The 27,701-nt window shown below is 43.0% G+C and overlaps 1 long non-coding RNA gene across 1 annotated transcript; it reads right to left on the reverse strand.

The window, feature by feature from the left end:
• Positions 1-1,851: 1,851 nt before the first annotated feature.
• Positions 1,852-24,957, reverse strand: LOC138989483 (uncharacterized). The gene is made up of 3 exons (XR_011465784.1): positions 24,641-24,957; positions 3,044-3,463; positions 1,852-2,930 (listed from the first exon to the last, which is right to left on the reverse strand). It is a non-coding gene; the product is annotated as an uncharacterized lncRNA (long non-coding RNA).
• Positions 24,958-27,701: the final 2,744 nt, after the last annotated feature.

Consider the following 27,701-nt stretch of genomic DNA (forward strand, 5'->3'; position numbering starts at 1 on the left):
TACTCATTAAGCATACTCATCAAGGACCTTTCATTTCTTCTACAGGGCTATAGATAATATTTGGAGCCATAGTCTGTGAGCTGTCTTATAGATACTAAAACACCAGGTAGAGAAGTTAACTACATGATGACCAGACTGAACCCAGGACATGAGCTCCCACAATTCCGAGAATTGACCACAAAGAAATGGTAACAAATGGACCCTGGAACTGAAGATTAATTGTACCTAAAACAATCAAGATGACACTGGTCAGACCACTGATGACCAATTTGAAGATGACTGTCATAGATGACTGCTGTTTCTGCATGTAGGCCCCTGCTCCTCAGTCAGTCAGTTCAGTCACTCAGTCATGTACGACTCTTTGTGACCCCATGAACTGCAGCAGGCCAGGCTTCCCTGTCCATCACCAACTCCTGGAGCTTGCTCAAACTCATGTCCGTCTCATCCTCTGTCGTCCCCTTCTCCTACCTTCGGTCTTTCCCAGCATCAGGGTCTTTTTCAATGAGTCAGTTCTTTGCATCAGGTGGCTAAAGTAATGGAGCTTCAGCTTCAGCATCAGTCCTTCCAATGAATATTCAGCACTGATCTCCTTTTAGAATGGACTGGTTGGATCTCCTTGCAGTCCAAGGGACTCTAAAGAGTCTTCTCCAACACCACAGTTCAAAAGCATCAATTCTTCAGTGCTTAGCTTTCATTATGATCCAACTCTCACATCCATACATGACCACTGGAAAAGTCATAACTTTGACTAGATGGACCTTTGTCGGCAAAAGTGTAGGGTCCCTCCTCACTCTGTCTATAAAAGCTCTCACCTCCTGCTTATGGTGGGGGCTGGGGGGAGTCGGCCTTTGGATGAATGTCCTTTCCCCTCCCCGCCCCAGTTGCCGGCATCTGAAATAAAGAAACTTTCCTTTTCACCAACCTGGCCTGTTTATTGGCTTCTGACTGGTGAGAAGCCAGACCCCACACACATACCTTTCAGTAATAGGGGGACTGGTAAGTGGGGGGGTGGAGGTGGGGAAGATACTGAATACTGTGAGGTTGGAGACTTGGAGGGGGTGGTGTCAGACAAGGCTTCTGGAGGACAGCTTAGGGAACTGAACTCCATTTGCTGAGGTGGAGCACAGCCAATTTACTGAGGACTTGTGGTTGCTGAAAAAAAGCACAACCTAAAAGTTGAGAATTATGTTTTATTTGGGACATTCCTGAGAGCTGTAGACCAGTACACAACCTCTCAGATAGCTCTGAGGCATTGTTTCAAAGAGATAAGGGTGAAGCCAGGATGTTCTGTTCAGTTGGTAAGTCGTGTCCAACTCTTTGCAACCCCATGGACTGCAGCAATCCATAAGTTTGCTCAAATTCATGTCCAGTGAGTTGGTAATGCTATCTAGCCATCTTATCCTCTGCTGCCCCCTTCTCCTTTTGCCTTCAATCATTCCCAGCATCAGGGTCTTTTCCAATGAGTCAGCTCTTCAGGTGGCCAAAGTATTGGAGCTTCAGCTTCAGCACCAGTCCTTACAATAAATATTTAGGGTTGATTTCCTTTAGGACTGACTGGTTTGGTCTTCTTGCTGTCCAAGGGAGTCTCAACAGTCTTCTGTAGCATCACAATTCAAAAGCATCAATTTTTCAGCGCTCAGCCTTCTTTAGGGTCCAGCTGATCTTGGCGAGACAGCAGTGAGTGTGGTGTGAAGTGAGATCTTAATTCCCCGCCCAGGAATTGAACATGAATGGCCTGGATGAGAACCAGGAATCCTAGCCACCAGACCAGCAAGGGCTAGAGCCTAGAAGCTACTTTTCCCTGGATCTTTGCCCCCAGTGAAAAAATGCATTTATCACAGAGGCAAGAACTGTAAATGCAGATACAAAGTTTATTATTAGAGATATAGCATAACAGCAAGTGGGAGAGCACACAGAGAAATGGTTTGTTTAGTTTGAAGACAGGCAGAGACGCACACCCAGAGAGAAAGGCTGTGGGTGTCCTCCCTAGTGAGGAGGAATGCAGTAAAGAGGTTATATAGCTCAGTTCTGGGTCTTTGTTTCCATTCAGGCCAATTATGTGGTTTCTTTTTCCTCACCTGACCTACTTGGGACCCTCCCCTGGGCGCACAGGCACCCCTCAGCCAAGATGGATCTTGAAGTGATGGCTTCTGAGAGGAGCAAGACTCATTATGGCCTGGTGTCATCCTCTGCCTTTTGGCCCACAAAGAACCTTTCTGCACATCTGTAGTGTCTCCCTTGTCCCAAAAGAGGGGGCAGGGAGATCCCTTAATCCTTTACTGAAACAGGGTTTTTTGCTCCTCTTTGTCCTTGCCATGACTATTACCTTCAGGTGCTTACAAGAGAGAAACACTGGCTTATTTACCCTGTTTATGCTGTTACCTGCGTTTCAGAGGGCAATCAGAAGTCTGATTGAAAATGTCTTAACTGGAGCCCACCCATCTCTAGTCTCAGAAAATGCTAACAGTTCTAAGTACCCAGCCTGAAGCCTACTTCTTGGTGCCCCATGAAATGCAAACAGGAGGCCAGCTGTAAATATCTAACCTGAAGCCTATCTATCGCCTACATCACAACTCTCACATCCATACATGACTTCTAGAAAAACCATAGTTTTGACTATACAGAGTTTTGTCAGCCAAGTTATGTCTCTGCTTTTTAGAATGCTGTCTAGATTTGTCATAGCTTTTCCCAAGGGGCAAGCATCACTGCTGCAGTGATTTGGGAGCCCAAGAAAATAAAATCTGCCACGGTTTCCATTCTTTCCCCATCTGTTTGTCATGAAATGATGGGACCAGATGCCATGATCTTAGTTTTCTAAATGTTGAGTTTTAAAGCCAGCTTTTTCACTCTCCTCTTTCACCCTCATCAAGAGGCTCTTTAGTTTCTCTTCACTTTCTGCCATTAGGAGCCAGGATACATAGGAGTTTTTGCTGCAAAAAAAATGTAGTCAAACATCAGAAGATAACTGCTAGTCACAAAAAACAAATATCTCAAGTTAATGATTTTAGTGTGTGGGAAGAGGCAAGAGTCTGGGCTCACTGACCTTTGATATGCATCTTAATTATCTAGGGCCAGTATCTTGTTTCTCTCCATCCTGAATGCCCCTCAGGGTGCACATGGAGGGCAGCTGCAGTGGCTGATGGCTTGATGGTGGGCAAGAATTTTTTTTGTTGTTCACTTGGTGAAGGAAAATACAGCAGGTTCTAAGCAGGTTCTAAGTTTATTGCAGTTTATTGCAGGTTCTAAGCAAGGGAGTGGGAGACAAGCCTCAGATCTTCTTCACCTTAGTCTCTGAGTTAGGGTTTTTAAAGAGGAAGAATGAAGAGGCTGGGATTAATCATTGTCTTGCGACATTCGTTAATTGTTGTTTCAGGAGCCAAAGTATCTCCGATTATGATTCTTCAACCAGATGGTCCCATAGTTGGTGGGGGGGGTGGGGGGACGTCTGTTAGTTCAACTTGCCCTGGAGAAACAACATGAGTTTGTATGTTAATGATGATATCTCTAATAGCAACTTTAGTACATTAACAATGTTATCAACAGCAATTTCAATCATCTGACTTTGGCTTACTAGTGTTCAGTTAGCACAGGACAGAGATCAGAGATGATGAGAAATGGAATTAATTTTGGACAGAGATATTAATCACGAACTCGGTTTAGAGGGACCTGGTTTCAGGTGGACATCCTAGTTGTGACTTGGAACTTCTGAACGAACAATGAAGTCCGAGCAGAAGTCTACCAAACACATAAGGGAAGCGTGTTCCAGGCAGAGGGAAGAGCCCACCAGGAGGCCTGGCATTCAGAGAGACCCTAATGTTTGGACTAACAGAAAGTAGTTTAGTGAAAACAGCAGAAGGCAGGGAGGAAGAGCAAGAGGAGCTGACCTGGGAAAGGCAACAGAATTAAGGAGAGCCTTTATCCTGGGAACAAGGGGCAGCAGTTCAAAGCTATGAGGCAGGGGAGCACCATCATATTTGTGTTTTAGACCTCCCAGCATGCAGGGCAGATGGATGCAGGGAGGCAGGACTAGAGACCAGGAGGCGGAGCATGTGGGGCACAGTTGTTCTAGTGAGGATCCTGGACTGGTTACATAGTGGAAGGAGAAAATTGATAATGTCAAGAATTGTGTGGGAGGGAACTTCCCTGCTTGTCCAGCAGCTAAGACTCTGTGCCCTCAATGCAGGGGGCTGGGGTTCAAGCCCTGGTCAGGGAACTAGATCCCCATGCTGCAACTCAAGACCCAGCATGCTACAGTGAAGACTGAAGATCCTGCAACTAATACCGGGTGCAGACACACACACAGAGTTGTGTGGGAGGGACCACGGCTGTGACCTGGATGTCAGGGCTGAGGGGAGAAGAGCTCAGGCAGTGGCCAGGTTCTGCAGCGGGGTGGATGGTGGAGGTGCCCCTTGGGAAGGGGGTTAGAGCAGGTTTAGGCTAAATGAGAATTGATCCTTGGACACGTTAAACTTGAGGTGGGTTAGGAAGGCTGATGGACCCATGGATCTGAAACTTAGGTCAGACCTGGGAGCTGGGCAGACAGACTTGTGAGTCACAGGAATACAGATGACAGAGCCTTAGAGGCTGCTTGGGGAGACAGTTTCCCTGTGAGAAAAGAGAGCAGAGGGCAAAGCCTGAGAAGAGACAAGGGCCTACTGTACAGCACAGGGAACATATTAACCATAGTAGAAAATAGAAAAGAATACAGAATATAAAAGAATAACCATCTTGTAATAAATCATAATGGAAAAGAATATGAAAAAGAATATATGTATATGTATACACACGCACACACATGAGAAATTCCCAGTGGCTTAGCAATAAAGAGTCCACCTGCAATGCATGAGGCACAAGAGACACGGGTTCAATCCCTGGGTTGGGAAGATCCTCTGGAAAAGGAGATAGCAACCCACTCCAGTATTCTTGCCTGGAAAATTCCATGGACAAAGGAGCCTGGCAGGCCTACAGTTTAACATGGTGGCAAAGAGGTGGACACGACTGAACACGCTTGCAGATACACACACACACACACACACACACACACACACACATATACGTAACTGAATCACTTTGCTGTACATCAGAAACTAACACAACATTGTATATCATCATATACTTCAATTAAAAAAAAAGTCGGAGAATAATTTACAAGGCAGACTGCCTGGATTTCAATCCTGGTATCGTCGCTAACTAGCTATGACCCTTGGGTACACTGCTCAACTTCTCTCAGTCTCAGTTTGCTCATCTGTAACGAGCCTGTTGCATCCACGGCATGGATGATTCAATGAAATAATGCACATGAAGCCTTGACATAGAGCCTGGCACTGGTGGGTCTGTTATGTACAACAGTCTGTCTTTGGACCTGAGGTGTGCCTCCATGATGGATCTTCTTCTGTCCTATTTTCTTTTCTGTCTCTTCTCTTGAGAGACTTTTGTTGGGTTTATTCCTTATCCTTTTGATCAGAGCCCAAATATCCCATCTTGGCAATGGCTGGCACGTGCATCTGGGCCACTTCCCATCAACTTCAACTCCATCCTGGGCTCCAGCAGCCCGTAGGCCACACCCCAACACCCACCCCAGCCTCACTAAAGGGCACACTTGCTTTATAGCTCCCTTTCTCTCATTTCCTCCTCACCATGTCATCAACAAGCAGAGGATGTCCTTGCTTTGCACCAGGGAAAGCCAGTATAGCTGAGGTCAGCCAAGAACAACACTCAGACTGGATCCCAGATTTAATTTTGAGTTTGATCTTCCATCTACAGATTGTTCTATGCCTACACGAGAGAAGAAGGATTGAGGCTTCCCACTCTGACCCCAATCTTATTCTCTGCTGCCTTTGTGAGCCTGCTGGGCTCCGAAGGAAGGGACATACAGTGCCCTGTGATGTAATTATCATTTAATAATACCCAGAGGTGGGCGGCCAGTCATCAGAGGATGAGGTTGTGCAGTGGGGGCCTCTCTGGATCACTTAATCCTCCAATCCCTTAAATACCAACAAATCTGCCTCCTGGCTGGGGCCAACAGCTGCCCCTAAGTGGAGGGGAGTCCAAGCTGGCAGAGAGGCCAGGACTTTCTGAATGAACATAATGAACACTCCCTAGTCTGGTGGGATTATCAGCCCCCTCCCCCTTTCCTGTCCCATCAGGACTCTTTGAAAACACCATCTGCGTTAGCTCTCAAATTGCATGGAAACTAGGGGAGCAGGGCTGGGGCGGGGGATAGAGCAAATATGGCTCCAGTTCTTGGGCACTGAGGGGCACACATTTCCAAGGATCTTGCTTGCAACTCTCTGGAGCTATGGTTCCTGCCCACCGAGGGGCAAATGGTCTCAGCTGCAATTTCAGTGAACAGCATTAAGGAATTTTGCAGCTGGGGAGGTCCTTTGGAATGGTCCTGTGGTTTCAACTTTTATTTTAGCAGATGTTTTCACTCTTTTCCAACAAGAGCTGTATGAGCTCCTTCTAATTTTTATTTATTTTTATCTTGGGGCTGTGCTGTGCAGCATATGGGATCTCAGTTCCCCCAACCAGTGATAGGACCTGTGCCCCCTGCCCTGAGAGCACAAAGTCTTAATCACCAGTCCACTAGGGAAGTCCCATGAGCTCCTTGTTAATGCCTCACCTAAGACCCTCTCAGCCACACCTGTCTTCCCGGTCTTGCCATTTGTTTCACTCTAGCACAAGCCAATGGCAACCCCCACCGCACCCCCAAACTTCTGGCCTCAGGGTACAGGAGTGTCAGACACTCCATGGGGTGAACCTTTGCCCAGTAAGGGGCAGGGTTGGCTGGTGAATTTCTTTCTCTTCCTCTTTCTGAGTGGACTATCCTAAGCCTCACACAGTTTCTTTGAAGAAGGTCCCACAAGATTGAGCATCAGGGGAGATGTGTGGGGGCCAGCCAAGCCCTTCGCCCTCTCCCACGTCTCTTTCTCACCCGGCTTTTCCCTCAGGTCTGCTTCTTTGGCATCGCATTCCCCCATAAAGTGTTGGCACATACACTTCTGCCTCAAGATCTGCTTGTTTGGAAACCGGAGATAAGATAACACTTGAGAAGGATGTTCAGTGTATAAAACAGAAGGGAGGCCACTCTCAGTGAAGAGAAACAGGGCCCCAGGTGTCATCTGTTTTTTTCCCCCTGCCAGCTCCAAGGCAATGATCGAGGCTCCCTCACAAGGCTCCCCAAAGCCTTTGATCTCATTCATTTCTGCCATCCTGCTACTGAGGACACGAAGCCTGAAGTTGCACAGAGAGTTAGAAGCAAAGACGGGACTAGACTCTAGGCTTCTCACTCCAAATCTAGTGAAACGGATCCTCATCTTTCTATCAAGATTACATAAGGACTTCTGAAAATATTTCTTTTCCCAAAACATCTTCCTACACTACTCTGCCTCCCCCGAAGGCTTCCCCCACTCGGTTTTATTGAGAAATAACTGACATACATCACTGTGCACGTTCAGGCACACAGCATGATGGCTTGATTTAAGCATATTATGAAATGATTACAACAGGTTCAGCTAATATTCATCATCTCTCAGGAAGGCTTTGAAGTCCCCTGTTAGACTGTAGCCACCATCTGGGAGGCACAAGACATGGAGTTCCAAACTCAGAAGCTGGAACACAGGAGGGCAGACAGAGAGGAAATGGGGCAGGGAAGGCGCAGTGATGCTGGGGGAAAGGCAGTCGGGAAAGGCCTGATGCAGGGACATCTGCTGTGGGAAACAGGGGTTACGGCACAAGGACAGACCCCTGGGGAACAGGGACCTCAGGAGATGGAGACTGGCTTTCTCTACCAGCTGGTGTCACCTGTTGGACACACTCCCCCAGGCAGAAGTCATCCTCAAGGAAGCTTGAAGGGTGACCACACTGGGGGAAGAGACAGAAGGAGGTTGTTACCTCCAATTATTTTCATTAAAAATTTTTTAATATAATTGCTTTATAATTTTGTGTTAGTTTCTGCTGTACAGTGAAGTGAATCAGCTATATGTACATATATACCCCTCGCCTCTTTGACCTCTCTCCCACCCCCTCTTCGGACCCCTCTAGATCATCACAAGTCACTGAGCTGGGCTTCCTGTGCTTTATAGCAGATTCCCATGAGTTACCTATTTTACACGTGGGAATGTATATATGTCCATCCTAATCTCCCACTTCGTCCCACTCTCTCCTTCCCTCACTGTGTCCACATGTCCTCCCTACGTCTGCATCTCTATCCCTGCAAATAGTTTCACCTGTACCATTTTTCTAGATTCCACATATATGTGTTAATAATACAATATCTGTTTTTCTCTTTCTGACTGACTTCACTCTGTATGACTAATTCTATGGGCTTCCCAGGCGGTTCGGTGGTAAAGAATCCGCAGGTTCAATTCCTGGGTTGGGAAGATCCCCTGGGGTGGAAATGGCTACCCATTCCAGTATTTTTGCCTGGAGAATCCCACTGACTGAAGAGCTGGGTGGGCTACAGTCCATGGGGACGAGACTGCGCGCATGTGACAGATGCTAGGGCCATCTCATTAAGATTCGTGTGGCTGTGACCGCTAGAAACACCTGGGGCCAGGTCAAAGGCGAAAAGCGATTCTATATTATAGGGGCATGGGCATCTTAAGGAATCTAGGTACCAGGGTGCATCTGGGCCTTGGGGAACAGACGAGACCAGGACCTGGACTCAGAGAATCCCGGAAGCCACCTCCCTCCAACTCTGCTTCTGTTCCATCCCTTTCTCTCTCTCTGAAACTGGCTCTCCCTGTGTCCTAGGGAGCATCAGCATCAAATGGCCTCAGCCAGCAACTTCCAAGTTCACCTCGCTTCCATCCAGGAGGCAAGGAGAGTCAGCCTGGACTCTTCTGGGCCCAATGCTGAGCTCTCGTGCAGGTTCTGGTTGGACCAGCTTGAGGCAGGTGCCTCCCCTGGGCCATCAGTGAGGGCAGATGCTCTAGAATCACAGCTGCTCCCTCTCTGGCCAGGCAGGCCAGGGAAGAAGCGGGTGGTTCATTACCTTGGGCTTCAACAAAAGCCCTAAAATAAGAGAGTCTGTGCTCCTCCACGCCTTAATGAAAGGGAGCGTTCTTCTCTACATTTGTTGTAAACTCAAACCTTGTCTGGAAGTCTGCCTCCCCGTTGGAGCCCAGAGCTGAATTATTCTCAGCCTCCCCACTGCCGCACACCCCCCGACCCCGCATCTGCCACTGAAAGCTGGGCGAAGTTCAGAGTGGGTACTCCCCACTGAGAGGGTACCAGGGCCTGCCACTGTCCACATCCTGGCTCTTATGTGAACATTAGTAAAGTTTACTTAAGTTTCATCTTAGACTTATTTTATAAAACAGGTCAGTGGGCTCAAAGGTCTTCCTTCAAAAGAATTTCTAAGGACATGCTCCTGAGCCTATGGTGGAAAAGGCTGACGTGAGCTTCTAAAACCAGAATTCATGTGGTGCTTCCTGCTTTGGGAGTCCATGGGTTCAATGCCAGAAAGGAACTCAGGTCCTTTCTTTCACTCTTATCAACTGCTGACAGCATCTATTGTACAACTGGTATGGGCTAGGCCCTGGTGCCTCTCTTCTACCATCACCAACCCTGACAAGCAGTGATTGTCTTTATGTCACCACAGTTTTGTATTTTCTTAAATTTCATACAGATGGAACCAACTAGCTTTTTCTATCCGGATTTTTCCACTTAGTATGATGCTTTTGAGATTCAGTATTTTGGTACATTTCAAGAGTTCAGTTCTTTTTATTACAAAGTAGAATGCTATTGTCTGGATGTACCATGGTTTGTTAATCCATTTGAGGGGCATTTGAGTTGTTTCCACTTTGGGGCTACTGTGATAAAGCTGCTAAGAACATTCACATACAAGTCTTTGTGTGGACCGATATCTTATTTCTCTTAGGTAAACACCTAGGAATGGGATTTCTGGCTCCAATGGTAATTGTCCCTTTAGCTTTATAAGAAACAGCAGAGTCTTCCCTGGCAGTCCAGCATTGGCTTAGCCTTCCAGTGCAGGGGGTGTGGGTTCCATCCCTGGTCAGGGAGCTAGGATCCCACATGCCTCGCAGCTAGGAAACCGAGACATAAAACAGAAGCAATACTGTAGCAAATTCAATAAAGACTTTGAAAATATTCCACATTAAAAACAAAAATCTTAAAAAGAAAAACTGCAAACTGGAAACAGAAATACCATTTCAAATGATCTTTAATCTTAAAAAACTTCAGATGCTTAGTTTAGCATGTATGCATCCTCAGTCGCTAAGTCATGTTCTACTCTTTTTGAATCCATGGACTGTAACCCTGCAGGCTCTGTCCATGGAATTCTCCAGGCAAGAATACTAGAAAGGATTGCCATTTGCTACTCCAGGGGATCTTCCCGACCCAGAGATCAAACCCATGTCTCTTGTGCCCCCACACTGACAGGCAGATTCTTCACCACTACGCCACCTGGCCACCTGGGAAACCCACTGTGCCTAGCAGTAGGACTCAAAAAAGACTACCTTCTGGACAACAGCAGAGGCAACCATGACAGTATCATCCTGATGACAAATCAAGTTGTACGTTTCGCTCCCGTGGCCTGGAGTTTGCTCACCCCTGCGATGTGAGAGCGAAGTTCTAAACTGGGCCATTCACCCCCAGCCTATGTCTCATCTTCCCCTGCCTTTCCATCATCTTCCTGTGCGGGGCTCTGGCCTGAGTGCCACATGCTGAGGTAGGTACAGGCCGTCTATACATAATGTATATATTGTCTGGGAATTAAGTTTCCACCCAAAGCAAAAAGCCCTAGCTGCCTGACTTTAAATTAACTATTCATTAGTTTGGCTACAGTATCCTCCATCAAACAATGGGCAAGTCATAAGGCTGAATAGACCCAGCAGACAAAGCGGGATCCCTTTTCCTAGCTGGATGTCTAACCAGAGCCAATTCTCAGTTACCCAATCAGTCAATAAGCATTTGCTGAACTGTATCGGAATAGTGCACATGGAACCGATATTTCTCGCAACCTTACAGTTCTTGCCCACCCACTCTGGGTACTGCCATTACTTTTTGACAGATGATCCAACAGAAACTTGAAGATGTGATGCGAGGTTACCCAGCAGAAGCCAGGATGAATTCCAGGTCTTCCTGCTTTGCCATCCCTTCCCTGGGTAACCCGTAAGGTAGTTGGGTTTGGGGTCGGGGTGGGGAGACGAGGCTAAAATGCACGAAACAAGACAATCCAATTTTTTCCCCAGGGCATTCCTAAAAAAAATTGACCACTGCATAAAAGTATCTTTTCCCCATAAAACGTAGTTTGAGTTGGGATTTGTTCCTGATTAAGGCTCTGACATAAATTAAATGATGAAAATGTAAAATGAAAATAAGTAAGGTTATTACAAACAAATCTTTATAATAACTTGTTAGTAAAACCCTGTTCAGTCCTTATGAAACAGGCACAGAGCCATTGTAGACCTTAATTACACAAGGAGCCCTCTTCCACTGCAAATTTTCTTGTGTAACAAGAAAAACTTTATGTCTTTAATATGATTTAAAACTAATATGCTAGAAATGGTGAGCAGTGAACATATAGTTAGAAATGCTTTTATTAATGTTTAGAACAGCACTGGGAGAAAAATGCCAACTGCTTTGCCCTCTTTATAAAAGCTGGACTAACATTTTGTATGGATCTTATTTCTCTTTTGTCAAGTTCTTACTCTCCATGGACAGGGTCCACAGATGGGCATCAGGGGACTTTGCACCACCTGAAATTTATGCAACATGTTTTGAGGATACATATACATTGCAGAGCCTCTAGCTTTCATCAGATCCTCACAAGCCTCTGTGATAGAGCCACAAATTTGAATCACTTATTTCTTAGTGTTTTTTCTATTCTAAGCAGTGGCATTAAAATTATTCCACTGACTTTAGGACCTTGCTGAGTTGGAATCATTCTTTTAAAAAGCAGCCTGGGAACTTCCCTGGTGGTTCAGTGGTTAAGAAACCACTTTCCAATACAGGGGATGTGGGTTCGACCCCTGGGTCGGGAAGATCCTCTGGAGAAGGGCATGGCAACCCACTCCTGTATTCTTGCCAGGAAAATCCCATGAACAGAGGAGCTTGGCAGGCTACAGTCCATGGGGTTGCAAAGAATCGAACATGACCAAAATGACTTAACACCCACATGCCACAAGTAGAGAGGCCACGTGCCACAATGAAAGATCCTGCTTGCTGCAACAAAAACCTGAGGCAGTCAAATAAATAAATATTTAAAAATAAAAAGTAGCCTGGATCCTCTTGGTGGTGTGATGGGCTTGATTCCTAGAAGGGCGCCCTCCCTATAAAACAACTGGATCGTGGGGAAAAAAATTTTTTTAATGCATTGCTGGGTATGCACATAGTGAAGGAAATCATCGTTTCCTCACCACTAAAATTAAACAAACAAAAATCATGGACCTGAGACTGGAGGAAGGAGCACTGATTAGAAAGCAAAGATTGGGCAGCCCTAAGGGCAAATGCCCATTTTAGCTGCTTCTGGGAAGCTTGCCCTTGGGCCAGTGGCAACATAAGGGATCTGCCTCAGGATTCCACCTTAGCTCAGTTCAAGGGATCGTCTTTTGTTACTGCCTCCACCTCTATGGATTTCCCGGGTGGCTCAGACACCCGGTAAATCGTCTGCCTACAATGCGGGAGACCCGCGTTCGATCCCTGGGTCGGGAAGATCCTCTGGCGAAGGAAATGGCAACCCACTTCAGTACGCTTGCCTGGAAAATCCCATGGACGGAGGAGCGTGGTAGGCCCATGGGGTCGAAAGGAGTCGGACACGACTGAGCGACTTCACTTCCACTTTCCACCTCGGAGATTTCCTCTGCCTCACTGAGGAGAAGCGGAAACTACATTTCCCAGAACCCTCTGCTTCCCAGAATCCTCTGCCCTGTAGGGATCCAATAGAGGCTGCGCGGAAGAGGCCGTTGGTAGAGATTCTGAAGTCATGTGCGAGGGAGAGGGCACAGTTCTCCAAGGGATTTGCAGACTCGTAAGCGGACAAGAGTTCATGGTAGCTTCAGGATGTGCTTCTTGAGGCTCACCTGCAACATGCTGCAGCCTGAGGGGGTGGGGGTGGGGGTGGGGGTCGCTTCCCAGAGGCTCTTGAGATTAGGGTGGTTCTTTCCCAGAGGTTCTTGAGATTAGAGTGGCCTTCAGGCAAGCCACAGTCGTGGGTGCTACAGACTGAAGTTGCAGTTGAAGGTTCCCTTACCTTTGCTTCCCCAAGGCTTCCAAGGGTTATATAAACCTCTGATTTCCAAGGCTTCCAAGGCTTATATAAACCTCTGATTTCCTGTATCCAAAACTGAGATGCTTGGCATGCCAACTATCACTTTATTCTCTCTTGTTCCAAATTCACTTTTCAATACCTGTTCTGTGATCATGGACGAGCCTGATGTTAAGGTTTTCAGTAGATGGCACTGGAAAGACACTGGAGGAGGAAAAGGTTCCCCTGCTGGTACTGGTGCTGTACGTTGGAGGGTAGTATGGATGGGAGCGATTCGGGTGGTGCGCTGCCCACACACACACCCAGAACACACAGTCTCTCAGTGACCTCCCAGCTCCTGCTTGGTCTGGTGATCACCTCCCACTGCGCTCAGACAGTGGATTGCAGGCCTCCCTCCTACAGTGGAGCTAAATTCCCTCTGCACACCTGCATGCCTGACCACCTGCGCCCTGGGCACTGCTCACCTGTGCTTCACTGGGTTGCTTCTTGGCTTTCCAGACATTGAGGACAGGCTCTGGCCCAGGCTACCTTTCAGACTTCTCTGCCATACAGTGGTCTGCAACCACATCTTCTCCAGTGCGGTCTGAACCCCAGCTTTGGGAAGGTAGCTCCCCTTCATAGTTTGTCCTTCCTTAGGTACTTTCTCTCAGCACTATATTCTTTTTTTTTTTTTTAAATAATGGTCCTATTTTATTTTGCTTATATATTTTTAATATTTTATATATTTATTTGGCTGTGCCAGGTCTTAGTTATGGCACGCAGGATATTTTATTTTCGTTAATGGCATGTGGGATTGTTGCAGCAAAAAGGAAAACAGAGGAATGAGTTTTTCTCTTTCCCTTTCCTGAGAGCAAAGAAGATAAAGAGAACAGCGAGCAGGCCTGAACATTCCCAGTTTTTTTTTCACTTAACTGCTCCTAACTCTGAATGTCTGTAACTAAGTTTGCTTTTCTGCCCTCTAACTCTGCAGGAGCTACAATTCACATTTTTCCTCTGTTGCTGTTCAGTCGCTCAGTCATGTCTGACTTTGAGACCCCATGGATTGCAGCACGTCAGGCTTCTCTGTCCTTCACCATCTCCTGGAGTTTGTTCAAACTCATGTCCATTGAGTGAGTGATGCCATCCAACCATCTCGTCCTCTGTCGTCCTCTTTTCCTCCTGCCTTCAATCTTTCCCAGCATCAGGGTCTTTTCAAATGAGTCAGTTCTTCACATCAGATAGTCAGAATATTGGAGCTTCAGCTTTAGCATCAGTCCTTCCAATCAAGATTCAGGGTTGATTTCCTTTAGGATTGACTGGTTTGATATCTCAAGAGTCTTCTCCAACACTACAGTTTGAAAGCATCAGTTCTTTGACACTCAGACTTCTTTACAGTCCAACTCTCACATCCATACATGACTACTGGAAAAACCATAGCGTTGACTATATGGACCTTTGTCAGAAAAGCAATGTCTCTGCTTTTTAATATAGTGTCTGTGTTTGTCATAGCTTTTCTTCCAACAAGTAAGCATCTTTTAATTTCATGACTGCAGTCACCGTCGACAGTGGTTTTAGAGCCCAAGAAAATAAAATCTGTCACTGTTTTCCCATCTATCTGCCACAAGTGATGGAACCAGATACCATGATCTTAGTTTTTTGAATGTTGAGTTTTAACAAGCTTTTTCACTCTCACATTCATCAAGAGGCTCTTTAGTTCCTCTTTGCTTTCTGCCATAAGGGTGGTACCATCTGCATATCTGAGGTTGCTGATATTTTTCCCAGCAATCTTGGTTCCAGCTTGTGCTTTATCCAGCCCAACAGTTTGCATGATGTACTCTTCACATAAGTTAAATAAGCAGGGTGACAATACAGCCTTGACATACTCCTTTTCCAATTTTGAACCAGTCTGTTGTTCCATGGTCGATTCTAACCATTGCTTCTTGACCTGCACACAGGTTTCTCAGGAGGCAGGTAAGGTGTTCTGGTATTCCCAACTCTTTAAGAATTTTTCCTTTGACTCTATGCTAAATACATTCCCTATCTGGTATTTACCCTTACAACACCCTTCCCCTTGTAGTTACACATCAGAAAGAAGGCCACAGAGACACGGAACTGCCAGACTCAATTACTGTGTTACTGACACCAGCCTGTGACTGTCTTTGAAATAATGCAAGAGGAAGAAATCAAGAGGCTATCATCTTTGTTCCTTGTCACTGATTCCTGACAGCCAGCCCTTGCCTTATGTAAGCCCCTAGACTCCTCATGGAGGGGTCAGTTCTTGAGGCCTGAGCCTACGCTGTTCCCCTCTCCACCTGCTGAGGACTAAAGCCACCTTTCTATTTCCTCCAAACTCTCCGTATTTTTTTGTTCAACTTTGGTGGCCAGAAAAGGCCAAGATTTTGGCCAGCAACAGGATCTTTAGTTGTGACATGCCAACTCTTAGTTGCGGTTTATGGGATTTAGTTCCCTGACCAGGGATGGAACCTGGGCTCTGTGCATTGGGAGTGCGGAGTCCTAGCCACTAGACCACCAGGGGAGTCTCTGCATTATAGTTATTTTTATATCTTATAGTTACTCTTTTATCTTAGCTTAGTAATTCTTGATATTAAACATACTCTGTTTAAATCACTGTGTGGTTTCCATTTTCTGATTGGACAAAGGTGGATACACTTGGAATTCATAGAGTATTTGGCTTCTGTTTTCCCAAGAAGAGCCTGACTAATAGAGGCTAACCATAGCCCTGGGTCTGTAGGCATCTTGGCACTGAGCAGAAGCAAATGCATTCTTCTCTGGGGTTTACTTTCCTGCTTAGGTCCTTAAGACTCATCTGTTCATGTAACAGATTTGTTGAGCACCTGTTATGTATCAGTCATTGTTCCAGATGATGGGGCTATACTAGTGAACAGAAGAAAAACCCTACTTTATATTTTCACAGAAATATATCATCAAATATAGAAGGAAATATGCTACCATGAATAGAAGACAAAATAGAACACATTTATCAATAGATCTCTATGGTTTTTAGATATTGCAATTTTCAGACAGAAGATATAAATAACTAGAAGGGAAATGTTTAAAGAAATAAAAGATGGGGACTTCTTGGTGGTCCGGTGGTTAAGAATCCACCTGCCAATGTAGGGGACATGGGTTTGATCCCTGGTTCAGGAAGATTCCACATGCTGCAGGGCAACCAAGCCCACGTACCACCAACTGCTGAAGCCTGTGAGCTCTAGAGCCCGTGCTCCACAACAGTGAGAAGCTGGCGCACCTCAGGTGAGAGCAGCCCCTGCTCACCGCGACGAGAGAGAGCCCACGTGAGCAGCAAAGACCCAGCACAGCCAAAAATAGACAACCCATTGCTTTCCTCATGGGAAAACCTTCTGGCACTTCTCACACTGTTAAATAGAGCTGCTACATAACTTAGATATACAGGTATATAACCAAGAGAAAAGAAAATATATATTCACACAAAAACAGGTACATAAATGTTCATGGCAGCATCATTCATAATACTCCCAAAGTAGTAACAATCCAAATGTCCATCAACTGGTAAATGAATAAACACAATATGGTAGACCCATATAATGGAATATCATTCAGCCACAAGAAAGAACAAAGTAATGATATTTGCTAAAATATGGATGAAAATTTGAAACATTTTGCTAGATGAAAAAAACAGTTATAGAAGGTTTTTTATATATATGTATATATATATATATATAGTATGATTCCATTCATATGAATTGTCTCCAATAGGCAAATCCAAAGAGAAAGAAAATAGATTAGTGATTTTTGGGAGACGAGGGTAGAAGGAAACTGGCAGTTACTGCTAATGAGTATAGAGTTTCTTTTCAGGTGATAGAATTTTTCAAGAATTCATGGTAATTATTTCACAACTTCTGTGAATGTGAATTGTACACTTTCAAAGGGTGAATCTTACTATTTGCAAATTATATCTCAGTAGAGCTGTTATTTTTTTAAATGAGCAAGGCAAAGAGACTATTGAAAATGACAAGACGCATCTGAAAAGAGAGCAAATAGAACTTAACAAATTAGTTGTTGAGATTAAAAACTCAATAGACAGACTAAATAACAGATTATACATAGCTGGACAATGAATTAATGAACTGGAAGATAGATCTGAGAAAATTACCAGAATGCAGTGCAGTGTTCTTGCCTAGAGAATCCCAGGGATGGGGAAGCCTGGTGGGCTGCCGTCAATGGGGTCGCACAGAGTCGGACACGACTGAAGCGACTTAGCAGCAGCAGCAGCAGTGCAGAGAGTCAAGGAGATGAGAAATATCAGTGAGAGGTTAAGGGAAGAACAGATGGAATGAGAAGGTCTAAAATATATCCAACCAGAATCCCAGAAGGAGAGAATAGAGAGAATAAAGAAGCAATGTTTGAAAAGCTAATGGCTAAGAATTTCCAGATCTGATAAAAGACACCAACACATGGACAGGAGAAAAAGAACATGCATCCAGCAGGTTAAAAAAAGACACACACATGGACACATTGTAGAGAAACCACAGAGCATTAGAGGCAACAATGTTAAAAGCAGCTAGAGGGAAAAGAAAAACTGCCTACAAAGAAACAACAAATCAGACAGTAACAGTAACAGCGAATCTAAAAGGCAGAAAGATAACTTCTAAGTACACAGAGAAAATAACTGCTAACCCAGAAAACAGTAAAATAAACTATTTATTTAAATAAACAGTGAAATAGCAGTTAAAATAACTGCAAAACACTGCTAATGAAAGATGGTGATGACACGTAATGTGTGGGGTTGAAAAGGACAGGCACAGATACTGGCCAATAATAATTTATAGGTGGGGAAGGAGAGGAAGGCTGGTAAGAGGAGGAAGAGTGCTGGGAGTTCTTCTTGGAAAGGTTCAGGTATTGATCACTTTAGGCTTTGTTAAACGTACCTGGTAAAATTTCAAGAGTAATTACTAAAAACAGAGATAGTATAACCGCCACACCAGTAGAGGAGAAAACAGTAAGAAAACAAAGTCAGTTTAGGGAGGGAAAAATGGAGAAATTTAGAAAAGGAGAACAAATGAAAAATAAATGTTAAGATGGTAGAAATATTTTCTGTAATGACAAAGTATGGCCCTCCCCTGGTGGTCCAGCGGTTGGGAATCTGCCTGCTAACGCAGGGGACACAGTGTTCCATCCCCGCTCAGAGAAGATTCCACATGCCCCCAGAGCAACTAAGCCTGCGCACCACAACTACTGCCCCCCCCACCCCGCCCCTGCTCTGGAGCCCTTAAGCCAAAACTACTGAAGCCCACGTGCTCTAGAGCCTGCCTGTGCTCCGCAACAAAAGAAGCCACAGAGGAGCCCACCCACTGCAACTAGAGAATAGCCCCTGCTCTCCACAACTAGAGAAAGCCCTCGCACAGCAACGAAGAGCCAGCGCAGCCAATTAAAAAAAAAAAAAAAAAAGAGTAACCACAAGTATAAAAGGGACAAACAATTAAAAGAGCTCAGATCTAGATTTTTTAAAAATCTAGACACACCTAAAATTAAAAGACAGAGAAAGGATGAACGGAAAATGATGAACAAAAGCAAAAGCTAATTAAAAGAAAGCTGGTGTGGTTATATTGATATTAGATAAAATAGACTATAAAGCAAAAATGTATTTATCAGTTTAATGATAAAAGGTTTAATCCATCAGGAAAATATAATGGTTCTAAAGTTGTGGGTGCCTACTAAAATGTACAGAACTATGGATAGAAATTGACTAATCCACTAACATAGTGGGAGATTTCAATACAGAGCTCTCAATTATTAATGGGTCAAAAAAGATTGGAATAACACATTCAACCAGCTTGATTTAGTGGATATTTATAAATCACTCTACATCCAACAATCAACGAATAGACATTCTTTTCCAGTGCACATGGAACATTTCCAAAAATTGACTATATAGGCCATAAAGCCAGTCTCAACAAATTTCAAAGAATTTGATTCACATCAATCACATTTTATGACCTATGATCATGGATAGAGCTTATGCAATTAAATTAAAAGTCTTTAACAGAAAGATAAATGACAGCGTCCTCTAAGTTTTAAAAATTAGAAAGTACATTTCTATATAATTTATGAGTCAAGTAAGATACAATAGAAATTAAAAGTTGTATAGAAATAACTATATGATACATGATGAAAATTGTAAATATCAAAACTGGTGGGTGTAGCAAAAATGGTAATTACAGGGAAATTTATTGCTTTAGATATTTACTTTAAAAAAGGCTGAAAATTAATGAGCTAGCTTTCACTCTAAGAGAAAAAAAAAAAAACCCAATAGAATAAACACAAAGAAAGTTTAAGAGTAGATATAAAGATAAGAGCAAAAATTTATGAAATGAAACAAATAGACAATAGAGATGATCAACAAGCCATGGCCAGATAAAATAGGCAAACTTCTGGTAAGATTCATTTCAAAAGAGGGTTGTAAGTAGCATGCATAAACAAGTAGTAATAGGAACAGAGAACTGAAGAAAGCTGCAAATACAGAAGAGATTAAACAGATAAGTGAGCATACTATAAAGCACATTACATCAGTGAATTAAAAACTTATTAAAAAGGGAAACATTTCTAGAAAAATACAACTTATCAAAGCTGTTACCAGAAAGCTCGAGTTTCCAACAGTATTAAGGAAATTAAATCAGTTTCAATGTCTTAAAAAAAATAATAAACAAACAAAAAAACAAGCCTTGCCATTTTTCGGGCAATTCCTAGCAGATTTTCACAGAACAAATGATTCTAATTTCACACAAAGAATATCAAATAAAAGCACTCATATGCTTTTATTAACCTCATATGAGGTTAATAGTTGAGTTAACCTCAACTCATATGAGGTTAATATAACCCTGAGATAAAATCAATCAAGAACTGTATGAAAAAGAAAATTCAGACCAGAATCCCTCACGAACATAGATGGAAATATTATAAACAAACTACTAGCAAATCAAGTCCAACAGCTTATGTTAAGGGCAATTCATCATAACTAAGCTGGATTTATCCCAAGAATATTTGGATCATTTAACATTAAAGCCTATAACTTTAATTCATCACATTAATTGGTTAAAGGAGAAGTTGTATGATTATCTAAATAGATGTAGTAAAGGCAGTCAGTAAAAGTTAACGTCCATTCTTGTTAAAAAAAAAAAAAAAACTCTTAGAAAAGCAGAAATAAAACAAAATTTCCTAACATTAAAATGTAATCTTTTAAAAAAAAGCCTACAGGAGGGACTTCCCTGACAGTCCAGTGGTTAGGACTCTGAGCTACCACTGCAGGGGACACAGGTTTGATTGCTGGTCAGGGAACTAAGATCCCACATACCACATAGTATGGCCAAAAAGCAAAAAAAAAAAAAAAAAAAAGAAGACAATAGTCATCATTTATAATGGTGAATCATTGAAAGCATCATTCCTTTAAGAGGAGAATGAAACAGAAGTGTCTGCTATCGCCTCTTCTGATCCACAAGGCAAGGGCAAGACAGACAGGAGAAAGAAGGAAACAACACTGTCATTATTTGCAGCTAACATAATTGTATATGTAGAAAACCCTCAAAGAATCTGTGGATAAATTACTACAACTGATCAGAGAGTTTACCAAACCAAACTTGTTAAATACAATTCACCAAAGTTGCTAAATATAGAAACTGATACACACACACACACACATTTTTCCAGATTAAGATCTTAAGCTTAAAATAAGAAAAAGACAAACCAGTTAAAAATGGGCAAGATGTGAATACGCACTTTATGAAAAAGGAAACATAAGTCTCCCACTTAAATTAAAATATGCTTGACCTCACTGACAGCCATGAAAATACAAGTCAACGCCATGATAAGAACTGATTTTCCAGGCTTCCCTGATGGCTCAGGGGTGAAGAGTCCGCCTGCCAATGCAGAAGACGTGTGTTTGATCCCTGATCTGGGACGATCCCACAGGCCACACAGCAGCTAAGCCTGTGGGCCACACGACTGAGCCTGTTCTCTAGAACCCGGGAACTACAACTACCGAAGCCATGCGTCCTAGATCCTGTGCCCTACAACAAGAGAAGCCCAACCGTGACTAGAGAGTAGCCCTCACTCGTTGCAACTAAAGGAAAGCCTGCACAGCAACAAAGATCCAGCACAGCTGATAACTCCATTGGCAATAATTAAGAAATTAGTAACACCAAGTACTGGTGAAGATGAAAATCAGTGGAACCTTTTATATACAACAAATGGAGTGTAAATTGGTACAACTCTGAAAGACACTTTGGTTATATGTATTTTGTAAAATTGAACTAGACATATTACAAAGAAATTCTTAAATATGCATAAAAATATTCACTGCTGTATTGTCAAGATGGCAAAACATTGGAGGCTATGAAATGTCCATTGACAGGAGAATGGGTAAATGGATAAATAAATAGCTGTCTCTTCCCACAGCGAATCAACTCCAGCTATACACATAATATGGTCAAGTAAATGTATGGAAAAGGCAAGTTGCAGAAAACTACATAAAATCATGATGCCACTTTTATAAAGCTCAAATGAGCAAATTAGACAATATTCCATTTAGGGATGCATACAGAAATGATAAAACCTTTTTAAGAAACCAAGAAAATGGTCAACATAAAATTCAAGCCAGTATTATCTCTGGTGAGGCAGGATAAGATAGGAAAAAGGCATACAGATGGATGGATGCGTGATAGGTAATGTTCTAGTTCTTAAGTTGGATGGTGCGTTTCCACGTGTTTATTTTCTGTTGCACTTATTATTTCCATATATCATTATAGCAAATCAGATCAGATCAGATCAGTCGCTCAGTCGTGTCCGACTCTTTGCGACCCCATGAATCGCAGCACGCCAGGCCTCCCTGTCCATCACCAACTCCCGGAGTTCACTCAGACTCACGTCCATCGAGTCAGTGATGCCATCCAGCCATCTCATCCTCTGTCGTCCCCTTCTCCTCCTGCCCCCAATCCCTTCCAGCATCAGAATCTTTTCTAATGAGTCAACTCTTCGCATGAGGTGGCCAAATACTTTGTATTAAATATTTGTAACATGGCCTGTAGTTTCCTATTCTTACCACTATGTGGCAGGCTAGTCTGCCAGTAAACTTTTGTAACTTCTGAATGGGAAAGTGAAAGTGTTTGTCAGTGGTGTCCTGACTCTTTGCAACCCCATGGACTGTAGCCCACCAGGTTCCTCTTGTCTGGGGAATTCTCCAGGCAAGAATACTGGAGTGGTTAGCCATTCCCTTCTCCAGGGGGTCTTCCCGACCCAGAGATCAAACCTGGGTCTCCTGCATTGCAGGGAAATTCTTTACCTGAATGCAAAAGGTTAGTGAAAATAAAACCCTACTTAATGACACAGTTTTCGCAGCATGCAATTTCCTCTATAGAAACACATGCAAAATGTCAAACAAGGTTTTTTGTTCTGAGTGTTCACATGCACAACCAGAGCAGCTCAGGTGCACATTACTTTGACCTGGAGCTTGCTTGCACCTATGTGGCCAGGTTTTGTTTTTCCTTCCTTTTTGCCTGTGTAGCCATTTTTGCAAACTTAAAAGTGTACCTTCTTAAATGTTAATTTTTATTTCTCAGAACTTTCCAATATTTCTCAAGGTGTTCATTTCTGAATTAACAAATAGAGCGTAAGGTTGGTTATTTGGCTTCCCTCTTGGCAATGGGGCTTCCCTGGTGGCTGAGTGGTAAGGAATCTGCTTGCTAATATAGGAGATGCAATTCAATCCCTGGGTTAGGAAGAATCTGGAGAAGAAAATGGCAACACTCCACTATTCTTGCCTGGGCAATCCCATGGACAGAGGAGCCTGGTGGGCTACAGTCCATGGGGTCGCAAAAGAAAAACGACAAGCTGGTAATTGACACATCTAACTTCCCCTTCTAATATTTATTGAATAGGAGTTGTTTTGTAGCAGCATTAGAACCACTGTTTTAATGAACGTCTGGGTGACACTGTTATATACAGGAATATTTTAAAATCAGTAACAGTGTTAAAATAGAGACTCAATATTCATGACACTCATCAAAATCACTCACAGGAATTCTGCTGTCAAATTCCACCAGTCACAGGAAGTGATTGACAAAAGTTGGTAGGTATTTGTTTTAGCAGCCAGTGTTATGCCACCCAGAGGCAACTACACAAAGTCTTCAGCCACCCACTTCCTTTTTCATGCTCTAGACCTGCCCCTTGCACTCTATCAGCCACCAGCCACATGTGGCAATTGAGGTCTTTTAAAAGATGTGCCCTAAGTATAAAATATATACTGAATTTTGAGGACTTAATATGAAAAAAAAACTCAGTAATTTTAATAATGATTACTTGTTGAGATGATAAAACTTTTTGATGCCAAAAGCTCAGCTTCTCTGTACCCTGTGCCAAATCAAATCTTGCAGACAGTTTCGGGTGAAGCAGAAAAGGAGAACTCTATTGCTTTGCCAGGCAAAGAGGGACACAGTGGGCTAAAGCCCTCAAACCATGTGTCCTCACTTGGGGAAGACAGTGAGAAGTTTTATATCAATTGTTTGTATGTATTCCTTGATGGGATACATTGTATCCCTTGTCCAAAGGGTGCTCTTGACTGTTTCTCCTCGTCTTGCATCCCTTCTCTTCCCTAAATAACAGCTGCTTGAATCTGACTGGAACTCAGGGGAGGTCATGGAGGCTGAATGAAGGCTATTTCCTAAAATCAAAGAAATGGGGGACACAAAGTGCTGTGCCCAGGAGACACACAGAGCCCTGCTCAGTATTATTTTGGATATGTTAGGGAAAATAAAATATATTATTAAAATTACTCTCATCTGTTTCTTTTTACCTTTTTTATTGGACACTAGAACATTTAAAATTACATAATGCGGCTCGCATGTGCGGCTCACGTTTTATTTCTATTGGACAGCACTGCTCCAAATGTTACAATACTTGTGCTCCCTACGTACCAGGGCCGGCTTCATGGGTGTGTGGCCAGTGCACTCGAATAGGGGCGTCCCATGTTGGGAAGTGCCTTGCATTTCACTTAATGCTCTGCTGTCACTGCCTTGATAACCTTAATTGTACCTTACTGCTGTCACTTCAGTCGTTTCTGACCCTTTGTGACCCTGTAGCCTGCCAGCTCTCGGTCTTTGGGATCCTCTAGACAAGAACACTGGACTGGGTTGCCATGCCCTCCTCTGACTGTATCTTAGAATTTTACATTTCAGAAGGAAGTCTCCTAGAACAATGGAGCATGCGCCAGGGGCTAGAAGCCCTGGTTCCTGCGCCATCCTGCCTTCCGCGGCCTCCTTGTCTGTGGCCCTGCTGCCCCCTTCCGACCCCGGCTGGGTTCTGGGCGCGCAGTGAGAAGGGGCAGGGCTCTAACTGTGGCCATCCCTTCCCCTGCCTGGCTGCTCAGGGTCACCCACTCACCCGGGTCCAGGGGCGAGAGCTGGACCGATGCGAAGGTCTCCATACCGTTGGGAGTCGCTTTTCTGCCCCGGTGTGGGCGGCGGGCCCTGGGGAAGGAGAGACACCTGACCTGAAATCGCTAGGCTTCGCCCGGCGAGGGCGCGGCGTCGCGGTCAGCAGCTGGCAGGAGCCGGACCCAGCAGCCCGGCGCCGGCCTTCTTCGCTGCCTGCCTGCGGGAGGGATGCGCCCTGCGGGGCCGTCCTGGAGAGAGTGTCCGCTGGCCCCTGGAGCGCCGCGTACTCCGGCTCTGAGCTTGGGGGTGGATTGGGAGGGCTCCTTTCCTCTTTATAATCTTCCTCTGTCTCTCTAGCTTTTGCCTCTTCTGGACAGTTCAAGACACCCCCGGAGCAAATCATAACTCACAAATTGTGTGATTTCTGTATTGTGTAATTCCGTGTGTGAATACTATGATATTTGTATTTAAAACTGGCATTTTAAATATAGAATGGCATTTACATCTACTTTTAAACTGGCATTTAAAAGTAGAAAGGTGAAAGGTAAAACCCATGTTTATAATTTTAAATTTTAATTTACTTTATATTTTTAAATTAAAAACTTCAATTGTGGCAAAATACTCAACACAGAATTTACCATCTTAATCATTTTAATCAGCTCAGTAGCTTCAAGAATGTACATTGCCGTGCAACCAACACATCCATATTGCAGTGTGTGTCAGAAATTTGCTTCCTTGTTAAGACTAAATAATATTCCACTGTATGTGTATACCAAATTTTATTTATCCACTCATCCAGCAATAGCATTTGGGTTGCTTCCACTTTTCGCTGTTGTAAATAATGTTGCTATTAATTTTTCTGCATAAGTATCGCTTTACCTTTGTTTTTGCTAAAATAAACAAAACTGCTTTTGTTTATTTAGACTCGGTACATACATCACTTTGCATACTTGTGAGTGCATTTGTAGGATAAATTCCTGAAAGTAAAATCATTGTGTCAAAGGAAATATGCCTTTTATGATTTGTTAAATATTGTCAAATTGCTGTCCACAGATGTTGAACCATTTTTCACAGCCTCACCAACTCTGTATGTTTTCAGAATTTTTGATCTTTCACAATGTGATAGATTGAAAATATTTCCATTAATAAGAATGAACAGAAACATGTGAAATATGTTTAAACCCATGAGTTTGTAGTAATACAATAAACTTCCCCTGAAACCCAAAATGTTTACTTTTGGAGGATGCTAGGGAAACAATTCATTATTTTGAAACCAACAAACAAAAACAAAAAGAAAGAATGAAGAATGGCCTGCCTTGTCTATGTAAACTGTATGCCAGGATAGCTAACTAGTTAACAAGAGGAAGTGTCTTTTTATAAAAAATATTCTCATGCAAGCACTAAGGAAATGATAAAAGTAGGCAACAATCATCAATTGTTGGCAGAGATGGAGATAAATGAGAAAGAGATGATTAGACATCCATCTATGCTTTATAACAGGAGACCACCATGCTGCCTCTCAACTGTTCTTGCCTAAACATTCAAAGCTGAATCTGATCAAGTCATCATATCTAACTGCCAACAAGTTACAGAAAATACAGGGATAGGAAGACTGTGTTAACATATCAAGGAGATGCAACCGGCAAAATTCAGACTGTAGGAAACTCTACAGAAACAGTGATAATTTCTTCAATGAATAAATTAAACAAAGAAAAAGGAAAAAAGGAGGGGAGGGATAGGAAATCTCTAAATTAAATTTAAGGTAGATAGCAACAAAATGCAACATATGGGTCCTATTCAGATACTGTTTCAAACGAAAAAAAGTGCTATCATTTACGAGGCAGTTGGGAATGTGAACCCTGATTGGATATTTAATGATGTTAAGGAAATAATTGTTGATTTTAAGATATTATGCTATGATGTTATTTTAGAATATGGTATTTTAGATATTTTAGATATTAGATAATATGGGACAATTTTTTAAGATTTATGGTATTATGGTTAGGTAAAAGAAGTCTTATATTTTAAAGCCATATACTAAAATAATTGTTGATGAAATTATAACAATGTCTGAGATTTGGTTCAAGATAATACAATGGGAATGTGTGTGGGATGGGGTATGGATGAACCATGATTGATTATGAGCTTATGATCGCTGAATGATTCATACTCTACAATTCTCTCTTTTATGTTTGAAATTTTCCAAATAAAAAAGTTCATTAAAAAAAAAGTCAATGGGGTTGCAAAGTGTCGGACACAACTGATCGACTGAACTGAACTGAATCAGAAACAATGAGTACATATAGCTCTTTTTTTGAATTTTGATGTAAAAAGTCAACAGCTATAAGGGTCAACAGAAGGGTATTACAAAAAAAAAAAACCTTCTTAATTATTCAATTCTTACATATATGGAAAAGTGTACAGCACAAGGACTCCTCACTAAGTAAATCCCCCCATGTATTAAAAAAGGTATTTGAGTGGGTTTTCTTTTTTTTTGGTAAACATATAGAAAACAAATGAATCCTACATCTAGGAGTTTAAACCTTAGCCCCTATCCACAGTGAACTCACAGTATGGAAAGGACAGACAGCAAAAACAGGCAAAAATAGGCCTCTACTTCCATGAGAAAGGGGATTTCAGTTAAGAAGCTGGTCTTATCAAGTAGGGCTTCCCTTGTGGCTCAGCTAATAAAGAATCCCCCTGCAATGCGGGAGACCTGGGTTCCATCCCTGGGTTGGGAAGATCCCCTGGAGAAGGGAAAGGCTACCCACTCCAGTATTCTGGCCTGGAGAATTCCATGGACTGTATGATCCATGGGGTCGCAAAGAGTTGGACACGATTTATCAAGAACTGAGACTACCCATGTCAACATGGCTCAACTGCTCTAGGAAATTCTTTTTTATTTTTATTTTTTTACTTTAATCTTTATTTTACTGATGAGGAAACTGAGGTTCCAAGAACTTAGATAATTTATCAGAACCCATCATAGGAGGTTAATACATATTTCTTTAATGAAGGAAATGATGGAAAGAATGCCAATGCCGGGAGTGATTGATCGATCAGGGATT

This window comes from Bos mutus, chromosome 10 (assembly GCF_027580195.1).
Source record: "Bos mutus isolate GX-2022 chromosome 10, NWIPB_WYAK_1.1, whole genome shotgun sequence".
Classification (NCBI taxonomy): domain Eukaryota; kingdom Metazoa; phylum Chordata; class Mammalia; order Artiodactyla; family Bovidae; genus Bos; species Bos mutus.